Source organism: Balaenoptera borealis (genome assembly GCF_965194805.1).
Source record: "Balaenoptera borealis genome assembly, chromosome: 5".
Lineage (NCBI taxonomy): Eukaryota > Metazoa > Chordata > Mammalia > Artiodactyla > Balaenopteridae > Balaenoptera > Balaenoptera borealis.
Window position 1 is genome coordinate 42,763,324 of NC_138862.1, and position 24,021 is coordinate 42,787,344.

Sequence of the window (24,021 nt, forward strand, 5' to 3'; positions counted from 1 at the left end):
AGAGAGAGAGAGATTTTAAGGAATTGGCTCACACCATTGTGCAGGCTTGGTGAGTACAAAATCTGTAGGGTAGGCTGGCAGGCTGGAGACCTAGGGAAGTATTGCAGTTTGAGTCCAAAGACAATCTGCTGGCAGAATCCTTTCTTGCTTGGTGGAAGTCAGTCTTTGTTCTATAAAAAGCCTTCAACTGATTGGTTCACACCTATATTTTGGAGGATAATCTGTTTGATCAAAGTCCACCAATTCAAATGTTAATATCCCCAAAACACCTTCAAAGATGCATCCAGAATAATGTTTGCCCAAATATCTGGACACCATGGCCCAGACAAGCTGACACACAAAATTAACCATACATGTTCTCATCTGTACACAAGTGTTGAATTCAATATGAAAAAGAAATAAACTGTCTTCTCCAAATTTCTTTATAATTGCAAGTTATCATGGAAAAAAGTTCAGATTAATCAGATAGTGATAGAAACAATAAGAAAAGTTGAATGATCCAAAGTGATTAAGTTTGGCCATAAGAAGTGACAAAGGTCTCAGAGCATTTAGTGACCCAACAGGAAGAGCTTTCTAAATAAAATTTTGAGATGCTTATGAAAAGTAGACACAGGATTCACTCTGGATACAATTATGATGATGGCTTTTCCAAGCAACTCGCCTACATTGGTGACAGGGCTCCAGCACTGTTATAAACCCTCAAAGTTTCTCCTATTTTCTCCATCAAAACGTGTCCTGTGGTCTGATCCCAAATGTTCCTAATCTCAGCTGTAACTGTAATAACAAATCAAACTAGAGTGTTAATATGCCATGAAATGCAGAGATGATTTGCTGACATTGACGATCTTTATGTGGCTTAATAAACCAAACTCCTGCCAAAATTATTTTTCCAAAGAGCTGCAAATGCACAGCACAACTAAGCACATGAAGGAACTTATTTTTCACACTGGGGCCTATTGCAAGATTAGAATTAGTGGGAGAGCTTTTTCAAAATATATGCTGAGTCACTATGCACATAGGATAGAGTACTATGACCAGTGATGGGATTGTTCCAGATAATTCAAATAAAACCCCTTTCCCCCACCAGTGGTTCTCAATCCTAATTGTGTATTAAATCACCCTGTGAGCTTTATTATATACAGATGCCAGGGCTCCTCCCTAATCCAATTAAGAAAGAACATCTATGATGGCTAGGGAATCAGTGTGTTTTAACTGCTCCCCAGGTGATTCTAATATGCAGCCAAGGTTGAGAACCACTGCCTTATATTAAGAAGAAATTGTAAACCATGAAGTCACTGAGTTTGTAAGGAAAACTGACTACACTATTTACCATAAAATATATAAAACCTTATGGTATCAGTTTTACTATGTATAGTTACAAACTTTATATTAACAGTCAACTGAACTTAGAAACAGCCCAGTATGGGAGGAAGTTAGGGGGAAAAACAAATAGAGATCTTAAGCACCTTCTAATTTCTCATTCTCTCAGCTTTATAATTTTCACACATTGAAAAATTCTTATCATTGAAAAATATCACCATGAGTACACCAGGTTCTTAGGCATAACAATAATTTTTCATATAAAATAATGATTAAAAATAGAGGGTTTTTCCCCCTAAGTGGGCTTCTTGTTTGCTAGTTTAACAGGCTTGAAAGACAAATGCCCTGCAACCATCCTGAAGTGTTCTTGTAACATTTGATCAAGTAGAGAACCTGTCATAAATCAAAGGAGGAATCACCACAGTTCTAACCCAGACAGAAGCTCAATAAGCGTTATTGATTGGCTGGTGGAGAATGAATTGTCTTAACTTGTTTAATTTCCAAGGTATTTTAAATATAAATTGTTTAATATATATATTTAAATAAGATGTATTTAAATACTTTGATTTTAGAAAAACAATGTAAATCTTCAGAAAACTTTTATACTACAAAAGTTTTTGTCAATCGCAAAGAGGTAACTTGGGAAAAGATCAAAGAACTAATGCATACAAAGAATAAGAAATATTGCAAACTATTATTTCCAAAATTTTTGGATTTCAGTTTTAAGAATATTTTAGGTATTGGGGAAAAAACATTAAGCTACTACAAATCCTTATTCAAAGGAGGCAATCTATAACTAAAATAATCCAAGTGTGAAATTGTGAGTGGAGTAGGCAGGTATCTTCATGGTCAGATTATAAAGGTAACTGCTATAATGCCATACTTTCCTCCTAAAATCCCAACAATTATGACTGAAATGAAAATGTTGTTAAGTATAGCTTTAAGCACTGATTACTTGAAGTAAATACTCCTGAGAAAACTAGTAATCCCAGTGAATTAAAGTAACTTTAACAGGCTATTAACTGAAAGCCCTTGGTGTGAAGAGCAAGATTAGCGGCTTCCAAACAGCATCAAAGTCCCTGTTTGTCTACTTTTCAGAAATTGAAATAATGAGTCTCATTTATACCTTTTCAGCATCATTCTCTCTATCTGAAAAGATGCAAATAACACTGTAGAGCTATGGAATGTTGGAACCACTTACAATTGATGTATTTGAACATAATTTTATAGCTGAAAAATTTGAAAATCTAATATATTTTCACATAACCTTAAATGTAGAAATAGAAATAGAAAATATTTACCAAGAAGAGTATACTCAAATGGAATTTGAGGGAAGACATTGGGGTAATTTGTTAATACTGAAACAAAAATTTTCAAAGACTTTACCAGTCTAATAAACTAGTCTACAATAAATATCACATTTAAATTATTTCAATTATTTTAAGATAACACATTTTATTAATATGAAATTCCCAAGTGAGTAATGCTGGTGATATTTTTAATGGTGCATTTTGTTGTATTCATTTTAATTTATTTAATTTTTCAGTAATGTTTCATTTTATTTGTAGTTGTGACATAACTAAAATAATTGCAATCATATTTGCAAAGAAAAAAGGTTTAATGAGATTTAAACATAATATTAATTTTGTATAATGTTAATGAGTGTGATATTTATTTAATTATATAATTTTATAATTATTTTAATTCAATTATTAAAATAATTATAAATAATTATATTACAATATTAATGATATTGTGCATAATTAAATGCAAATATTAAATATTTTAAATGCATAAAACTGAAGTATTTTACCATATTATATGCATATTATTTGTAAAAGTCAGTTTTGGTAGCAATACTCAGTTTAATACTACTTCTGTCCTAAACTTGCAAAACAAGTTTTTTGTTTCATTTTTTAAATGGTTAAGAAATGTTTTATTCAATCATTACATTCACATAGATCTCTTTAGAAGTAAAACTAAACTCTTATAGAAAATATACTTTAATTAGATCTTATATTTTAAAGATATATACTGAAATGGTAATTATATTTGAGCACATAGTATATAAATAAAACATGAATTATTATGAGCCAAACAAAGGTTTTCAATTTTAAGTCTCTGCTACTATAGTCACAATTTCAGTCAGTGAAAATATATACAAACTTCTGAAAGGGATAATTCCCCACTATTGTTTAATAGCCATTGATATGCTATGCATTTTCTGCATAGTGCTGGCCTCACTAACAGCTCAAGCTAAGATATCTTTGAAAGGATGAGAAATGCCACTAATCAGGCAAATCTTCCTGGATCATCAATTTTGTTGCAAGATTTGGGAGGCACAGAGTCAGAAAAGAAATTATTAAACTAGTATATAATTTAAAACATTGTTTTTATATTAAAACAAACACTGATATCATGGAGATAATAAGTCCCCAGAATTTGTAGGATTAAACAGGAGACGTCAAACATATTTGATACAGATGCTTCAGGCTACACTTCTGCCACCTGGGACACTCACCACTCTCCTCAGCTTCAAGGAGGACTTCGAGAAAAAGTTTGAGAAGTATGGCTGTAGTCCCTTCCTCTTGCTCATTGAACTGTCAACTACACCTCTTACCCTGCGTTATACAACCAAATTATTGCTTTTTTGTTTAAATTAATGTATTATGATCCCAGCACTTTAATATACATTTAAAGAGATACTCAAGGATAAAACACAGTCATTGAGGAAAGAAAGAAAGCATAGTAATTTTTGCAGCATATAGGATTCAATAAGCATATAGGACAGACGTATAGAAAATAATACATTTTAGTAAACCTCACAACATTTCACACAAGAAATATAATAATTACTAAGCACATATGGGAAAAGGAGAGAGGCCTGAGCATTAAAGTGAGGAGCAGACACTGCTCTAAGACAAGAGACTTACTTTTGTTCTTAAAAGAATTGGATAGGGCTTCCCCAGTGGCGCAGTGGTTGAGAGTCTGCCTACCAGTGCAGGGGACACGGGTTCGAGCCCTGGTCTGGGAGGATCCCATATGCCGCGGAGCAACTAGGCCCGTGAGCCACAATTACTGAGCCTGCGCGTCTGGAGCCTGTGCTCCGCAACAAGAGAGGCCGCAATAATGAGAGGCCCACGCACCGTGATGAAGAGTGGCCCCTGCTGGCCGCAACTGGAGAAAGCCCTCGCACAGAAACAAAGACCCAACACAGCCAAAAATAAATAAATAAATAATTTTTTTAAAAAAAAAGAATTGGATAGAGAAGAAGGGGGCAGACATCCACATTTGGAGGAACACCCTGAGTAAAATCATATCACTGGCAATAATCAGGATCTGAGAAACATTATAAAGAAAGAAATGGGGACTTCCCTGGTGGCACAGTGGTTAGGAATCCACGTGCCAGTGCAGGGGACACGGGTTTGATCCCTGGTCTGGGAGGATCCCACGTGCTGTAGGGAAACTAAGCCCACGCACCACAACTACTGAAACCCGCACATGCTAGAGCCTGCATACCAGAACTAGTGAGCCCACACGCCACAACTACTGAAGTCTGCACACTCTAGGGCCCGTGTGCCACAACTACTGAGCCCACGTGCTGCAACTACTGAAGTTGGCGTGCCTAGACCCCGTGCTCTGCAACGAGAAGCCACCACAATGAAAAGCCCACGCACCGCAATGAAGAGTAGCCCCCGCTCACCGCAACTAGAGAAAGCCCGCATGCAGCAATGAACACCAAATGCAGCCAAAAATAAATTAAAATTTTTTTAAAATAATAATATGTTTAACTGTACATAATAACAAAATAAATAATAAAATAAAATAAAATAAAATAAAGAAGTGATCAGTCATGAAAGATTGGATAAAAGTGAAGATGACAATTAAAGATTTCTAAGTACCAAACGTGAGAAAAAAGGAAAACAATGCCAAGGTAAGTCTGAGGGGAAATTTCACGAGAGAAAAGCTTGAGTTTGGGTTTGAATATGTTGAATTTTCAGTCATTGGGGGGACAGCAAGAAGAAAATGAAGGGTGATATTAACACTTGACCAACATGAGAAGTGACAAGGGAAGATCACCGTTACCATTTCTGCTACTGAGAAAAGCACAATCACTAATTTTTTTTTTTTTTTAATCACAGCCTCTCTTCTTTCTATATGAAACACAGAGAAATGGATATTCTCAGTGAAGGTTTCAGTGGAATCCCTAAGACTCCACAATTTGCAGTATCACTGAGGAATGAAGTTCAACTCAGGGACACTGAGTCAAGCCTGCTTCCACAGCTTTTCTTATAGGCTCACTTTCCTACACTCAACAAAAGTTTTTCTAACTCTTCCAAGAGTCTTCCAACTCATTAACTTGAACTTTACTCCAAGGATGCTAGAAAACTGCATGTCTGGTGAAGGTGCCTGGGATACTATGGTAAAGAGTAAGTAAGTGACCCAATCACCCTTGCATCCTTTCACTCTCTGGAAAGATGGCAGGGTGCAAGCTCCCTACCAGGAGATGAGCCAAATGACCACAGAGTTTCTTACATTTGGCAACCTGATGTCTTCTAGAAATATAATGTAACCCAAGTAACCACCAGGCCCAGGTGATCCAGGCTCAGCTCAGGCTTACAGTCAAAGAAACATAATACTGTCGTCCCTTGTTCCAGGACACCACCCCCGCAATACCAAAATGGTGCAGTATTTGCAGATAACATATGCATATCCGCCCATATACTTTAAATCATCTCTATATTACTTCTAATACCCAATACACTGTAAATAATATGTAAATAGTTGTCAGTACAATGTAAATGCTATGTAAATAGTTGTCAGTGCACAGCAAATTCAAGTTTTGCTTTTGGGGACTTTCAGGAATTTTTTTTTTTTTTCGAATGTTTTCCATGGTTGAATCCTCAGATACAGAACCTTGGATACAGAGGGCCAACTGTTGAGTAACTGGAAGGAATTAAAAGATATTCAAATCATTTAAAGATGTCCTTTATAAAATAGCAACAGGATGGAAACAGACTTTAAAAACTACAAATCATCTTAAATATCCATTTTCCCCACTTTTATAACTCTTAACATTCCCACCACATGGATAGAGCAACTCCTAAAAATCTTCCTCTCTGATACTCTCAACTCCCAACCGAGCACCCGACTCAGCCCCACCATCCTGCGAGCGCCTTTGCCTTTCCTTCCTCTCTCACTCTCCTCCAGCCGCTGTTCTTGTCTTCTCTCCCCAGAGTAAATACTCCATCCTCCCTTTTTTATTTTTTGTTTCTTTTTTTTTCTGTTTTATTTTAACGGCCCAAAGCAGCATCAAAGTAACATAAGAACTGAAAGAATTTTCCTTGGAGGCCAGAGGCAAAGAGAAAAGAGGGGACAAAAGTGGGGAGCGGTAAGCATTCACACATTACCATTTTTTGTTCCCATCACATGTGAATACTTAGTTTCCAAATAATTTACTTATCATGTTTTCTTGTATTCTCAAACTCCAGGCTCTTCAGAAGACAATTGGAATTCTTGGGAGGTCTGCAGATCATTCTCTTTTAGGACCCCTTGGGCTTTTGGAATCAGTGGGAAACAATAAAAATCTCCATAGTTGAGTCACAGGACAGAGACCTCCAGAGTCCTCTAACCTTGGAGACACAAATGTCCTCAATGCTTCCCTGGCACCTGAGATGAAATGCTGGGACCCAGGGCAGTGCTAGGTGCTCACGGATGGATCTACGGCTCTGCCTTGCCACTCAACAGGAGGCAAGGGTGGGATTTCTGTCTACCCCAAGAACTAGTAAGCTGACATTTCCATGTTGCTTCTTTTTCTCACAGACTGTGTTTTGTCCTGTTTTGAATTTAATGAGTAAGGAGAGGGATTTCCCTGGCGGTCCAGTGGTCAACATCACCCTCCAATGCAGCGGGTGTGGGTTCAATCCCTGGTTGGGGAGTTAGATCCCACATGCCTCGTGGCCAAAAAACAAAAATGTAAAACAGAAGCAATATTGTAACAAATTCAATAAAGACTTTAAAAATGGTCCACATCAAGAAAAAAAATGAGTAAGGAGAAGTTAATGACTAATCAAATTTTATTTAATTTTTTAAGTGTTAGAGTATTACCAAGAAAGAAAAAAAACCTATAAAAACATAGAATATGCTCCTTTTTTTTCTAAAGTGTCCAAGGAATTTTAAGTTACTGGTGGTAAACATCTAGCGAAGTAGAAATTTTTTATTCAACTACTAGTTTCAATTACCTAAAGTATAAAAATACATAAATATCCTTTGGCACATAGTGGGACCTTAATAAATATTCATAAACTAATCATTCTCCTTCAAGAGACTAAGTTATTGACAGTGGTTGCAGATAATAGTCTCTTTACCAGAAAACTAAGATATTTCTTCTTTCTGAAAAACAAAAGAATTTTAGGCAAATTTGCCCTTAAGGCATCTAATTTCAGGTAGTTTATTTGAATCATGTCCTCTACGATAATTGCACACACTTTAATAATTACTATAAATGTATCAGGGAGTGCTACATTCTTAATCTTCATTTACAGAATGAGAAATCACAGTATTTGAGTTTGAAGGAATAGGGGTTGTAACTATGGTAGAATACGTACTTCCTACTCAACCTGTCCAGCTCTAATTCAATTATGTGATATGTAACTATCCATTACACCCACTTAACTGTTTATTCAGCTGAGCAAAGAGACATCAACCTAAGTAGCACCAAGTGGTTTCAGATTTTACCTAAGTGCAAGATCGCTTTATACACATTATAGAATTATAATTGCATAGTAGATAACAATTATGTGAAATGGATGAAAATCATCCAGAATGAATGAACTCTTATTTAAAGTACATTATGTACCACTTAAGAAAAAGGCTGAATACTTTAACTGGGATGAAAGAAAATTTGAAATAAAGTTCCTTAATTTGGGATAGCTCTTCTGTGGATGCCTATGTTTAATAGCATTATAAAATATCACTTCTAAGACACCATTATATTTGCAGACAGCATATTCTTAGGTCACAGAGTTATGATTCGTATATATCAAGTCACTTAGCACTGCTGGCAAGTGTTGCCAGCCTGAAATATAAAACAGAGAGGATAATAAAACTTTAACAAGCAGCAATAAAACTAATGAAATATAATCTCAAACATACTACTCTAATTCATCCAGAGAGGAAACACAATCACCCGATCCTGAGGATGAGGAAATGAAGCCAGGTCCATAAAAACACATATTCATCATAGTAACATGGGTCATTTTAGAGTTAGAACTAAAGAGAATTCAAGCTGGTTATAGCAGTGTAATTATCATGGCCAAATAGATGAGGATGACAGGATGAAGCAGCAGTTCACAAATGCTTATTTTGGCTCCATATTTAAAGCTATGGAAATGAAAATATTGATGTTATTTTTAATAGGGATAATCTCTCATGCTGAGGACAGAGAAATTTCATGACAGACTGAGCAGCACTTAATAAGTTAGTTCTGACTTCCAAGATTAATATGTAAGTGGGTCACAAGTTTATTTACATATGGTTTGTATGTGCCTATAATAACCATGCAATAAAGTCCAAAATAACTTCAGGTCAATGTTTATTACTGTGTCCCTTGAGGTTGTAATGTGACAATTGTGTGTTTCCCCTCCTTATTCCTTGTCTTTCTTGTCTGCTTTTGAAAACTCAGAATTCCAAATTTAAGAGTAAGGTAGGAGAGAGGAGGAGAGAGAAAGGAAGACAAAAGGAAGAGTGAAAAAGAGAAAAGCGAGGAGGGGAAGGAGGTAAGAGGGAAGGTGCAATTTGTTACATGAGTCCTTTCTCTGTAGCTTTGATGTTCTGCACACAAAAGTGATTTAAGTCAGCCAGCTAAATAACAGAGAATGGACTTATCCAGAGATGAAATCAGAGAAACAAGCTTTCCTTTTCTTTTAATAGACAACCTCTATGATTGTGCATATAGTATAGTTTACACATCCAAATAAATCAGTAAAGAGAAATGGGTCAATAGTTGTTCATTCTCAGAAGCATCCACAAGACAACTAGGAGTTCTGTGCTTAGTTTCCCACTGTGGAAGATTTAGGGAAAAATTAGAGGCATTCATATCAATGATTGACTTCTATTATCCAAGGAGGCTGAGGAAACACATAATGGCAAGTGGGGTCAAACAATGAATAAGACAGGATATGGGATAATATGAGTAGAAATAAAGAGCAAGATGGTATACAGAGGTTATATAAAAGTTTGGAATTTCTGTTAATCAAAGGGCAACCTAAATGGACTAGCAGGAATTTTTTCCTAACAGAATGAACTCACAAACAGATTATCTGCCCCAGGCCGAATTGACTGAAGCATTTTAAGCAACTCAAACTAATAAGGTGCTTGAAATACAACAAGGGGAAAAAATGTGTCACATGAAAAACGTATGAATATAGGAATGAATTTTTCTTTTTTAAACCTAGGTTTTATCAGAGTAGAAAACAGAATATAAGGTTTAACTCTAATATAAATAATCACATTCATCTTACTTGCTTTCTGTTGTCTCATATTTCTTTTTAAAATAAGTGTACTCCTACCCATTGGTTTTATTTCAGTTTGGTTGATAGGCGTGCTAATGTTGGCCTCAAAATTGTCCCCTTTTAAAAGACTGTTTCTCACCTGTCTTGAAATTTTAATATCTAGGTAATATATTTTCCATTTTTAAAATTATAATTATTTATTTTATTACTTACCTCTGAGGGGTGTCCTGAGAATAATACAAGAGGAAAAGAGAAAAAAAAAAAAAAAAAAAACACTTTACAGTAATGAAATAATGAAATAAATGAGGTTTGGAAGAGTTATAGATTGACAAAAAGTTAACACTACTATTTTACTACTCAATATAAATGGATGATCATTCTTTTTACTAAAAATAGAACAAAAACAACAATGCCTTTAACATCTACCTGTTTTCACTGATTACTAATAATTCTATCAGTCTACGGTGGGAGAGGGAGAATTCTCAATATAAAGAGCATATACTGATAATATTTTTAATATTAAAAATGTTCTGTGAAATAGGAAAACCGAGTTAGGTCACGTTCATGTTTTAATGGAAAATTTGAGTTGTTAGGTTATACAGTTTGAAAACGATTTTTTTTTTTTTTGAACTTGCTTTCATTGTAAGGCATTCGTGTAGCGCCATCGTGTGGTTAACCAAGCACATACCAGTTTATTTGAAGAAGTGTGAAAGTCCCAAAAGAGAAAGAATGTGCTATTTGTTTGGGTCCATGCTGATAAACTTCATCTTCTCAAAAAGAGCCTAGAAAGAGTAAACTGTAATAAATTCGTACCATAAATCTAAGCCCAAGCACTTATTTACCAGCGGGCTTGGTTAGTGTGTGCTTGAATTCAGAATGAAATCGACATTAGCTGAGAAGACCACAGGGAGCTAATAATATTTCCCATTTCAGAACTGTTCAATATTCTGGGTATCATATGTTAAAACAGCAGACGTGAAGCTGACCAAAGCGCCTTCTTTAATGTTACCCCATAGCCAGATCTTCTTCTAAAAGACCTATCAACTGTTCAAAATTGTGTTCTTTATGTAATTATTTCCAAAATCACAAGTTACAGTTAAAATGATAATTTATAACCATAGTTCCTTTTTTAATCTCACTAAATAATATCTGGGGACAGGAATAGACAAGTTTGCCCCATATTATTTGCACATATGGGGCAAATCAGAGCAATTTAAATTGGAAATATTAAACACACAGCATGATATTGTACTTTTCTCACATCATTTGCATTTATTTTCAAAAGTACAAAATCAAACATTAGCTCCAACTCTCTTCTAGTTAATTTTCAATATCATCTCTAATACTGAGGGATGGGTATAATCATTCAAATCATGATCACAATGAGATTATTTTAACAAATTTATATTTTACAAGTTAAAATTTTTCTTCCAAGGTCAGATCATGGAAATCAAAAACACAAGTTGGTAAGGGACTGATTCTGGATTGAAATACAAAAGTTCTTTCAAAGCCTTTAAAATTCTTTTTCAGAAAAAACACATTACAAAAATTTTAATATAGCAAAGACCACAGAGAAATGCAATTCTGTTAATGACTCTTTCACTTTAGAAAGTATTAAATGAGCTGGTGAAATGTTTGCCTTCAATTGATAGCATAAAGAGAGAGAAATAGGGTCATTTCATTTAAACTCTGTTGTCTTTATATATTGTTTTAAGAAATGCCAAGTACTTTCAAACATATTATTTCAGATTATAAAATTTAAGTATGCCAATCAGTTTTGCAAGACAAAATCCTAGTTTACTTTCTTCTTTTCCCTTCTCTGTAAAACACCAACCACAAGAGGTGAGGTAGATTAAGAGATACAAACTTCCAGTTGCAAAATAAATGAGTTATGGGTATGAAATGTACAGTGTGGGGAATATGATCAATAACTATGTAATATCTGTGTGGTGACATACTTTTAAAAAGCACCTATCACAAGTTTCTTATTAGATTGAAAACATATAAAACTATCAACAGATATAAAATCAGAAATAGCATAGCTATGAATTGAAATTTTTGGTCTTAAGTTGTCACTAATTCTATAATTTCCTTCCATTTAACATAGTGTCATTCTACAACACATTAATGAGTTTATAATAGTTCATATAAAATAAGTTTTTTCGGTGAAATTTAGTAGGAAAAAAAAGGATATCTGTATATCAGAGAAAAGAAAAAAATGACCTAGTAAGTAAATATCCTAATGAAGAAAGAGAAAAAAGAAATGTGTTGAGTAGAGATAGAGATTATCTAACTCAAAGATAAGATCAGCACTATTATTTTGGTTATGAGTGTCTATTATGGAAAGCAAAACAAACCCAATAAATAGGCATAATAAAACAAATAGAATGCCTAGAGAAATACTGAACACTCTTAAAGGATTTAATAATTAAGAAAGGTGGAACCACATTAGGACCAGTCCACAAATTTCTTAACTGCTTGACAAAAAAATTTAATTCAGCCACCATGTGTTTTGATACAATAGATGTATCATGGGCAGCTGCCAATGGTAGGGCTACAAATGGAAAGTCTCCCGCATCTTCAACCTTCGTGAAAGGGAATGGCTTCCAGTAGGTTTGGATATGGTGTAATATCAAGGAAGGAGTATCGGTCAGCTTTATAGATAAATGTCTGTTGTCTTAAGGACAAGGAAGAATGGAGGCAATCTTTAGTCAACATTCTTTTGACTGCAAGTAACTGAAACTCATTTGAGATGGCTGAAGCAAAGAAGGGCATCTGTTATATGGATATAAGTGTACAGTGCTAGTCAAAGAGTGATCCAAAGAACACGATGGGATTAGTTATAGAATATGAGATTAAGCACTTAGAAAGCTATGTAGCATTTGATAGAGTAATTTTTTTGTCTACTGATTCTGTAATAAAATCTGTATTAGTTTTCTGTGGCCACAGTGACAAATTACCATAAACTTGGTGGCTTAAAACAACAGAGATTTATTCTCTTATGGTTCTGGAGACTACTCCAGCCATCCTCTTTAAAAGGAGGGCCTTGAGCTGGTGAAGCATCTTTGCCAGCATAAGCAGAGAGCAGGAAGTGCTTGAGAGTTTACAACCACCACTGCCTCCCAAGGTGGCTGCAAGCCAATGAATGATTGGTAAGGGAATATGAAAGCCCAGCAACTTTGCCTTGAGTCAGGACAAACAGTGCATTGTAACTTACATTCTAAAATCCCCTGCTGGATCAAGCTGTCACCACCCTTGCTTGAAATAGCACCTTTGCTTCTTACCTTCCCTCACTCCCTTACCAGTTTATCTGGGAGCACTTCCTTAATAAATTACTTGCATATGAATTACTTGTTTAAGGTCTCCTTATATTGAAGAAACTGACCTATCACAAAGAGTATTTCACAGACAACTTATTTAATGTCCCCTTAGATTGGAGAACCCAACCTAAGACAAAAGCTATCTCACATACATAGAGTAAGACAAGCATCTTTAACGAGGACTGAAGAACCAGAATCAGATCATCCAGCTCTCTCCTCTGGGCCTGTGAAGCCTTGTGAACTATTCCCTCTGCTTCTCGCTGCATGTCTATTTTATTTTTGTTTCTGCACGCATCCATCTCTGCTTTACTGTACTTGACCATAACTTTCCATCTAACTTTTGGGTCTCGATTTGTAATTTCTTTCCACTTAATAAAGTAACTTTCCACAATTTCTTCATAAATTTTCCAATACTTTTATATAGAAGTTTATTTCAATGAACTTTAATAGAAAAGAAGTATCACTCCACAGCTCTAAAGATTACAAAACTCTGAAGAAGATTTTAAGATTCACCTCTGTTAGAAGATTCCTCTCTTTTAAGAGAAGAGATGCATGGTATGTACAAAAACCACCCAAGCTCAGGCTACAGCAGTTATCTGGAGGAAAACATGATGAGCCTCATTCTTGGGCCTTGGAGAACAAACTGAGAGAAACCTTGAGAGGGAGACATATCCTGAACCAACAATGTACTTGTCTTTGAATACAGAAAAGGCTTAAATGTGACATAGAAAAGGTTATTAACAATTAAACCATTTACTGAAGAATAAAACCTTGATTTGGCCATTCGTAGTTTTATTGGTTAGAATAATTTAAGATAACTTTTTTACTAATTATGATTAAAAACAATATTACTGTTATTATTTTTAAAAAGATAGCTAACATTTACTCAATTCCTGTTATATACCAAGCACTGTATTTAAATCTCTACGTGTAAAAGCTCATTTACTTGTCACAATGATATTTTGATATGTATATTATCCCCTTTTCAAAGATTTCAAAACTGAAGCTCAAAAGGTAGTAACTCACTCACAGTCATACAGCTAGTAACCTGGAAGGCGAACCTAGACCTTTGTTACCAAAGCCCAAGTCATTTCTGCCCTACCATACCATCTTAACCTATCTTATTCTGTGTCAACAACTCTCTCCCTTTGTGTGTCTATCAGTGATCCTGTTTCTAAGTCAGTGCTTGTTCTACAACATCAGCTGCCTCAACTTCACTGTCTCCTCTCTCAGAAGTCCCCTTCAAGGTGTTACGGTGTTAATGGAAGGGATCCATGAAGCCTGTAAGGTATACCACATACGCACAGGTTCTATTGCATGCCCTATCCAGTTTCTCAGAACATGCACACATGTCCTCTGCATTGGTGGGGGGGAAACCCTCATCTGCTTCCATGGGAGAACTTTCAAACAAGCTTAAGTGTTCCTAACTCCAGAATGAATTTAATATAATTAGCCAATGCAGAAGAATACACAAAGTGATCCCTCATTCCATTGTGATTATCTAATTTTAAAAAATTGACTGGTTATAACTGAAGCCACTGAATAATGTTAAAGAAGGGGAATAGGTCTTGATTGTTTTTGGTGAAAATGGAAAATTAAATATGGCTTTGTCCCACTGAAGCTTTATATAAGAGATTAATGCTTAAGAAAAGACAGTACAGTGGAAAACTACCACCTTATGGAAAGCCAGAAAAATAACAATATATACTTTAAACTATTAAGATTAACTAAGATACAGAAATTAATGAAAAAATATAAAACTTCATTATAATCTGCATGATATTTTATTATTTGTACTTCAGCGGGTTAATTTGAACCACATTTACAGATCCCTAAACACCATGCATCTGTCATTGACTACACAATCATGATTGTGTTAAATAATTAAAGCCTAATTCAGTACAGTATGCCTGAAATAAATGTTTGACTCTGACTCAGGCACTGAGTTTGATTCTGAGGATACCCATATGAGGAATCCATGGGTCTTGTTCTCAAGAAGGGAGCTTACAATCTTGCTATAAAATAAATAAGTTCTTGTTCATTCAATGTATATATTGAATGAGAGAGAGATGGAAGGAGAGAAACATTCTCTTAGGAACTGGGGATCAAAGGTGAGGGAAAAAAAGATACCGTTTCTGCTTTAACCTTGTACACTAGTAAGGTAGATGGACATTAATAAATAATCATTACAAATAGGTAAGGCTATGAAGTATATAATAGGAGAAACTGATCTATGATGATTAAGCTGAAATTTGATGGCAGAGTCAGGGCGAGCTAAATAAAGTGAAAGGAGGATGCTGGTGGATTTTTAGAGTAAAGGAATAACATGTGCTAAAGTCCTGTGAATAACCATTTGAGAAGGCATTTGAGTGAGTGACTTGAGAGCAAAGAATGGGGGCATAGCAAGTATGAGACTAGTCTGGTAATGTAGGCTGGACTGTGCAGAAAGTAGAATCCTAAGTTGAAAATGTTGATCTTCATCTAGGAGCCATGGAAGCCACTGAAGAGATTTCAATCAGAGAGTGGAAGCTAGATCACTGAGTAGAACAAATAAAAAGAGCAAGCATATGGATAATGTAAACCAGAGAGCAAATGATTACAGCAGTACAAGAGCAAGGAGCTAATATCAACAAAAATATACAAAAGCATAAAAATGTTTGTTCAGAATACAGACAGAATGATTCATCCTTTCTAGAGTAAAACAGAAAGTCTTCACAGAAATAGCATTAAGTGTGGACTTGAACAGTGAATAGAAGTTTGGCAGGGGCGAGTGAGGGAATGATATTTTATGCAGAGAAAACAGCATGATCAAATCAGCGGAAGCTTAAAATGAAGCTTCTTGAGAATAGAAACTCTTTTTGGTGATTTTTCTCCCCTTTGGTCCTCAACACTTATCGTAATGCTTGTCATACACAAGTTGTTCAATCAATGAATGTGTTCAGAAAACAAACGCATCCAGAGTAGTTGAACTGTGCACTGCATAGAAGAAATTCAAGATAGAGAATGACAGTGGAAACACAGGCAAGAAGATGAGTTTGAATTTCCTCCTCTAGGTAGTAGGTAGTCAAAGAGAGTATTAAGGAACAAAAATAACTTGATGGACCTTCATTTTCAAAATATAAATAATAAAAAAAAACAGTGAATCGAATACAAGGAGATTAGAAAGTTGAGGCAAAAAGACACCTAAGAGGTGAATGCATAACCCAAATGTATAACCAATGTGAGCCTAGGGCAGGAGAACTACAGTGGTAATTGAGAAGAGGTAAAAAAACCCCAAACTATTTTAGTGGTAGAATTGATGAGACTTGGTAACTAAATGAATAAATTATGAGGGGAGCAGGGGAGAAAGAAGTATGAGGTCACAAATGAATGAGGTTTTTAGAGAAAGTGCCTAAGTAAATGATGATCGTTTTATTTAAGATAAAAGAACACAACAGGAAAAAAAGACTTGCAGGAATTAATAAAAGTGCAATTTAGGGCTCTATTTAATTTTGCAATGCCAGATATGTGTTGGGGATATGCTAAAGATACAGAATAAAAGCTCACCATAAGTTGGGGCCAGAGATAAATCTTTGGAAGCCATCTTTAAAGAGTTTGAACTCTCCAAATGGAATAAGCACAAAATGAGTAAACTCAGCAGTGCAGCAATTTACACTAAGTCACAGGAGATAAAAGGGGTTTTCTCTTGGAGCATCCATTTCACTCTATGGCAAAGAATTTCAAGCATTTGCCATGAAAAAAAATAATTAAAAACCTCACGGTAGATACTTCTTGCTGAAAGAATTTAGTTTTCAAGAAGAGGTTAAGGAAATGATTCCTGAAATATCTAGAAGAAGAAAAAAAAACATTAGGGAGAGAAGAATCTGAGGCAAATGAAAAAGTATCATATGTTGAGTTAACTGAGAAATTTTATGAATAGGAATGGCTAGTATCAATTTGTAGTTATTTTTTTAATGATACACTTAACTGACATCTGGTGCATTGAAGGGGTTCAAAACAGCCTCTCCAAAATGTGCCCCAAAACTTTTGCATGAGGATTATTTCGAGCTAAAGGCATTGAGACCCTGCAGATTCAAGAGAAACTTCTGCCCCTTCTTTAATTAAGTAGGAGAATTTAAATTGCTCTTTCCCAGATTAAGAGTTATGATCAGATATAAATTTTATCCAAGTGGCCCATATATATGGCAGGGCAAACATCTAATTATCCAACATCTGCTCTTCTACTTATCACCCTATGAATGACCTACTTGTCCTTGGAAGCCCCAGGCCCCTATCCCATTTCTTATCTCAGGGTGGCATATATACTTCACTTTACCTTTCTGTCTTTGAATCCCTCATATATGTGGGGTCTCTAACCCTCCCGTGGATGTGAGACTCCTGTACATACAAAATAAAATTTGATTTTTCCTGTTATCATTTCTTATGTCAATTTAATTCTTAGACCAGCCAGAAAAACTTAGAAGCGTAGAGGAAAGGGTTTTTTTTTCCCTCCCCTGTAGCACCAAACCTTTAGTAACTCTGCTACACTTACAAATTCATTGTACCAGCTATGTTCAGGGAAATTTGGAAAAAAGAGTTCCTCTTCTATATCATCTGGTTGATACTGTCCTCACAGGTACGGATGGTCCTAGAAGGATAATGTAATAGTATATAAAATGAACTACACCAGAAGCAGCAGGAACTCAAAGTCAGAGGTGACTAAGGAAAGCTTGAACACCCTCCCTAAGACCCACACATACCACACCCCCAGGTCCCAGAGAGATGGAGAGGAACTCATAGGACATGGGATGAGGTCCAAGCAAAATAATATAATACTAATAATTCCCAAAGGCAGACTACCTCATTTGACATCTTAGTTATACCTTTTATTAATTAAATGATGGTGGATATAATATTGACTAGAATATAAAATTTACCTGAATTAAGATAAAACTCAGAACTTCAAAGTGGTTTTGTGCTTAGGGTGAAAAACTTCAGGTTATGCTTCCAAAACCCCCCAAAGACACAAGTTCACTCTCCTATGCTGTCAGAGCTGATTTTCTAGTTTGCAAATCAACTAAAAGAGAAGACAGGAGATACCATGAGAAATTATGACATCAACCACGGAAGATGAGATTTGGAAAAATTCACATTGAAAGGATGACTTTACCAGAATTACCAAAAAAAAAAAAAAATTTTTTTTTTTCAGAGAAGCTGGAAAAGAATCCAGAGAGAGAAATGACACAAAATCCAAAACCTAAGAGTTCTTCAGATCTGATAGGAGGCCCTGGTCAACAGGGTCAAATTTGGTTAAAAAATCTTGGAGAATTATAATTAAGACCTTCAGTTTGGCAAATGGGAGGTCAATGGAGGTTTGCACAAGAGCAGTTTTAGTGGAATAGCTGAGTTGGGTGGTGAGTTACCTTGTAAACATAAGATTTTTTTTAAATGAGCAAGAGAATCTGGATTACTCTCCTGAGAAGTTTAGTAGTGATGAAGGGAAGGAGAAAAACAGGTAACAGCCAAGAGATAAGACTTGATTAAAGGTCTTTTTCAGAATGGAGAAATCATGAATAAGCTTGTAGACTAGGGAGAATAGGCAGAAGAAAATTACTGATTAAGAATGCAAGGAATGCAGTTTTTGATGGCATAGGGTACCCACAAAGTAGAGGAAATAGGGAAGGAGCACATTGGACAGGATGAATCCTGGGCAGGAGAAACGCTGCTTTCCCTCTGCATTGGGAAGAAAGGGATGAGAGAGAGTGGAAAGCTAGGTAGGCTGAGAAGACTGTGGGGTCTCTGTCTTCTCAGGGAATTTAGATGTTAGGTGAGGGCTGAAGGTGCAGTGTTGAGCTCAGGCATGAAGAGATAATAAAAGTCTGTTAAATTTATGGCAAAGGGGATAAACTGGAGAGAAGTGAAAGAATTAGTGAGTACGTTGTGAAGGCACTAGCTGGCACTGAATGACTTTAAAGTAGCTAATTATATGTTATGTGAATTTTACTTCAATTTTAAAAAAAGTAGTGAGCAACAGTGAAAGTCTGAAAAGCAGGCAGTCAAGGTTAGTATGAGACAATAAGAAAAGAAGTAGGATGCTCAAAGAACATGAGGTGTTCTGCTAAATGTGTTACAGTTCTGTTTTGACTTTGCTGACTTGACACAAAATTGACTGAAATATGAGTTTATCTTCAAAGGTAGAAAGAGAGAAAAAGCAGTATCATAGGCAAAAATAGAAAATATACAAAAGGAAAAAATGTAGTTGGATATTGGGCATTTAAGTCAGGAGGGGAAAAAACAAGTCTGTTAAATGTAAATAATTGGAGGGTTTTTGTGTGTGTGTGTGACTGAGTAGAATTCATTTGAATTATTCCCAAGGATGTCAAAGTAATGATGAAACACTCCTTTTGCAAGAGTATTTGAAAAATAATGACATGTGCAGGTTGATATAAAAGTTGAGGATTTCCTCTGAGACAGTTCCGGCAAGATTTGTGGATGTGGGCTGTTCAACAGTAATATGAGTCATGTGTTTTGACTGGGACATGAAATTCCAAGAATGAGGAGGAAAATAGGGTGCATCTTTGCATGTCAATATCTTCCTTAAATTGGTAATATCTCTTTAGAGTGCAATGCCTTTTACCCTAAATCATCTTGTTTGCAGTTGAGTAAGGATGGCTCATTCTTGCTTCTTTCTGGACAGAACACAAACACAGAAGTCTTCAATGTTTCCCTTCATCTCCTGCAAATGTTCTGCTATAAACACTCAGCTCCAAAAAACTTCTTTGTCAAGATATTCTCTCTTCTAGACAAGATGATGGTGAAGCATGATATAGCTATCTCAGCATGCTACAAAAGTACTTACCAAAGCTCACACATCTCATTCTTTTTACCTTATTCCTTGTTCTCCCTTTAACCTTCATTGGTGCAATGATTTTAATGAGCTTTTTCAAGTATCCATGGAGTCATTGGTATTTTAGGAGGTAGGGAGGCTGTCTAGAAGCAGCTGTGGATTCAAAAAGATTAAATAGTGTTTTCCCTGTACATAAATGTTTGCAACCTAGTTGGAAAGGAAGTAAAGCAAGTACATATAAACAAGAGAATTTATTTATTTATTCAAAAAAATGTTTTGCTTACCAAATGCCAGGCACTATGGTACAGGTAATGTCCTTCCTTTCATAAAAATTATAGGCTATGGGAGGACATTGTAAATAAATAGTATACACGGAAGTATATACAAATGCGGTTAAGTGCTACAAGGGAGAATGGATGGATTGATTTGGGAAAGTCTGAATAAAGATGAGGAGGACTCTCATAGCGGAATGAAAAACATAATAAGCAAAAGCAAAAGAAAGACAAATGATTAAATGGTACCTGTGAAGGGCCACAAAATAAATGACCTGATGAGGTAGAGATGATGGCTGGGGACAGTAGGAGGGGAAAAGGTTATGAAGGATCTTGGGAACCCTCCAGAGAACTTAAACATAAAGCAATTACTGGCCAGGGAAGTAGTCTGTTTTAAAATGAGATTAACAATAGGACTAGCCCTTTTTGTCTATAATAAGGATTTACTCTTTGTCCTCTCACAGGACAATTTTGCAGGTGAGGAAGAAGGTAGAAGTCAGAAAAAGGAACTGAGGACGTGTAGCAATTTGTCACATCTGTCCCTCATTACCATGGGTTTTATTTATGCACTAAACTGAAAGCATGAGTGGAGAGAAAGTGGATGCAAAGTGCTACTTTAAAATCTAAGTTATTAAGAACACAAAAGAAAAGCATTTAATCATATTATTAAATTTGGCCAACTCATAATAAGTATTTTGTGCTTCTTTTCTCAGCCCTAAGATACACTTTATATGTGGTACATTTTATCATGAAATTAGTAGAGCTAAATATTTCTTAAATTTGAAGTATTACTGAGTAGTCTCATGAATGCAGAGTAATAGAAAGTCACTAGAAAAATTTTGAAATATACGTTCTTTTCCTGACTTAACCTCAACATGGCCAAGAGACCACTTTTCTAAATCTAATAGCCTGATGCTTTCCAGTTTCCAGTCAAGCATGTAGGTAATAATAAAGCAGATTTAAAAACTACTATCAAAAACACAGCTTTATTAATTAAACTGATTTTTTTCCTTATTTGAGTTATTTAGCATCTCTCATTCTACCCACCCAGAGGCCTTATATTTGTTTTTAATAAAAGGGATTTTAAAAATTAAAAAGCAGAAGAACAAAGCATTGAATAATAACTGCCTATATAATGGACTAGGTCATGGAAAATAATTTTTATTTGAATAAATCTATGGTCTACAAGTGAGGGCTAGCTTGAATATGAAATTCTAGAGTCTTCTTTCTACTTTCTAAACCACACAATCAGCTATCTGAAAATTATATAGAAGAACCACAATATATCAATGTTCTAAAGTAATTCCTGCAGGAAGCAACATTAGAGGAACTGCATCTAATTGAATTATGCTAGCTAATTATTTCCTAGGTTCCTTACCTTCCCCCTCATATAATTTACAAGAGAGTCAGAATCTATTTCTTTTATTAAATGAACATTAACACGAGTGCTTAGTGGATTAGTATTTCTATTCTTGCACCATAATGAATCTGAATGTATGTTCTAATGGTATTGGTGAAAATTGTGATGGTGTAGACACATAGCATTAAATACATCTTTCAAGCTTTTCAAATTTTACCCTTTTTCTAAATCTGGCACTGTCAAACAAAGGGACAGATTTGAGCCACTTTCGATCAAGTGGAAGGTACAGTCTCTTCTTCAGCACAAAAATGGAACCAGGTAAAACAAAACAGCCTGTTACCATTTTCAAGAAAGGCCTGAGACAAAATTGGAATGTATCAGTGAATAAAGTTGGATCTGTAGAAATCACTCCTTTCAAACCTATTTGTGGACTTTCACATGGCAAGTTTCTGGTCCTGTAAGACTTTCAACCATTGCGGTGCCACGATTTTAATAAATTCTATGAATACAGACAAACTTCCTCTAATAATAACAATAATAACAATAACAAATGGTTATATATCTCTTATTATGGGCAATTTAATCTTCACATCAACCCAATAAGCTAGGTACAATTATTATCCCATTGTACAGATGAGGAAACAGACACAGAGACAATAAGTAACTTACCCAAGTTCACACAGCTAGTTAGTGATGGAACTGGCATTTAAACCAAATAGTATGACTCCAGAATTCATGCTCATAATACTAACATGATATTCCTCTCAGTCTCTCTGTTCTTTCAAATTTTAACACCAATTTAATACGAATTTTAGACATATAATAAATGTAATGGGATGAATGGTGCTCCACCCAGCCGAAAAAGGTATGGCCATGTCTTAATCCCCCAAACCTATGGATGTTACTTTACTTGGAAAAAAGGTCTTTGCAGATGTAATTAAATTAAAGATATTGAGATGAGGAGATTACCCTGGCTTACCCTGATGGGCCCTAAATCCGTCCTTGAAAGAGACAGATGCACAGAGGAAAAGATATACACAGAGGAGAAAGCAGTGTAAAGATGGAGACAGATTGGAGTGATATGGTCACAAGCCAAGAAAGCCAAGGAATGCTGACAGCCACCAGAAGTTGGAAGAGGTAAGGAGTGGATTCTCTTCTAGAGCCCCCAGAGAAAGCACAGCCCTGCCAGATTTCGAACTTCTGGCCTCTACAACTGAGAGAATAAATTTCTGCTGTTTCAGGGCACCAACTTTGTGGTAATTTGTTACAGCAGCCTCCAGAAAAGAATACAATAAATAACGAGTTGGCTTTGGATGACTACACTGGAAACACATTTTGAGAAACTGTTGAGAGTGATGTTCTGGAGCCAGCTCGGACAGGCTGGCAAGAGTCGATTTTTGAGTATCGAAGAATATTGCAAACTGGTTGTTACACTGCTACCAATCAGGGGTCCCCTCACCCTCCAAAGTCACTTTGCCATTTCACCACTACCTCTACTTTAAGCAGTCTTGGGAGCTAAGGTGGTTCACTCTTAGCCTGGGTCTCCAGTCTCTTCATTTCTCACTCACTGCAGCTAGTAGCCTCTAGACTCTAACAATAGGAAATGTCTTCCTTTCATTAGGAAAGGCATCTTATGTCCTATAGCTAGTTTTAATTATTATTGACAGTATGTATAGGGATAGGAAGAGGTGTGGATAAAGCAAGATAGGAATATGAAGAGCTGCTAAACATGAGGATTTTTATAATAATAGACCTGTTATAAAAGCTAGTTAAGGGACTTCCCTGGTGGCGCAGTGGTTAAGAATCTGCCTGCCAATGCAGGGGACAGCGGTTCGAGCCCTGGTCCAGGAAGATCCCACATGCCGCAGAGCAACTAAGCCCATGCGCCGCAACTACTGAGCCTGCACTCTAGAGTCTGTGAGCCACAACTACTGAAGCCCGCGCACCTGGAGCCCGTGCTCCAAACAAGAGAAGCCACTGCAATGAGAAGCCCACACACCGCAATGAAGAGTAGCCCCCACTCACCGCAACTAGAGAAGCCTGTGCGCAGCAACAAAGACCCAACGCAGCCAAAATTTTAAAAAAAGCTAGTTAAGCAGGGCATATTCAACACCCCACCACCACCATTTCTCTCTACCCATCTCATACAAATATTTCTACTCTAACATTAATTTTATATTTTTATAGAATAATTACTGAGATCAGATATTCTCAAGCCAAAAGACATTTTAAGTAAAAACTTGGGGGTATGGTGACTGCCTAAAACCTAAAAACATGACTCTACTGCCTGAATGGCTGTTGATTTACCCTATGCTTTTTCTTTCTAAATCAAAACTTTTACCTAATGCCTGGCTACAGAAAACCTTCTGTTATGAATTGAATTGTACTCTCCCAAAATTCATATGTTGAA

At 35.9% G+C, this 24,021-nt stretch overlaps 1 long non-coding RNA gene and 1 pseudogene across 2 annotated transcripts in view; one reads left to right on the top strand and one right to left on the bottom strand.

Moving 5' to 3' along the window:
• LOC309628837 lies at window positions 1-23,686 on the top strand. Its single transcript, XR_014244739.1, has 2 exons — window positions 1-14,305; window positions 14,337-23,686. It is a non-coding gene; the product is annotated as an uncharacterized lncRNA (long non-coding RNA).
• LOC309628808 (ras-related protein Rab-28 pseudogene) overlaps window positions 1-24,021 on the bottom strand; it is a 457,231-nt pseudogene that overhangs the window by 201,304 nt on the left and 231,906 nt on the right. The gene's annotated exons all lie outside the window — the stretch shown is intronic.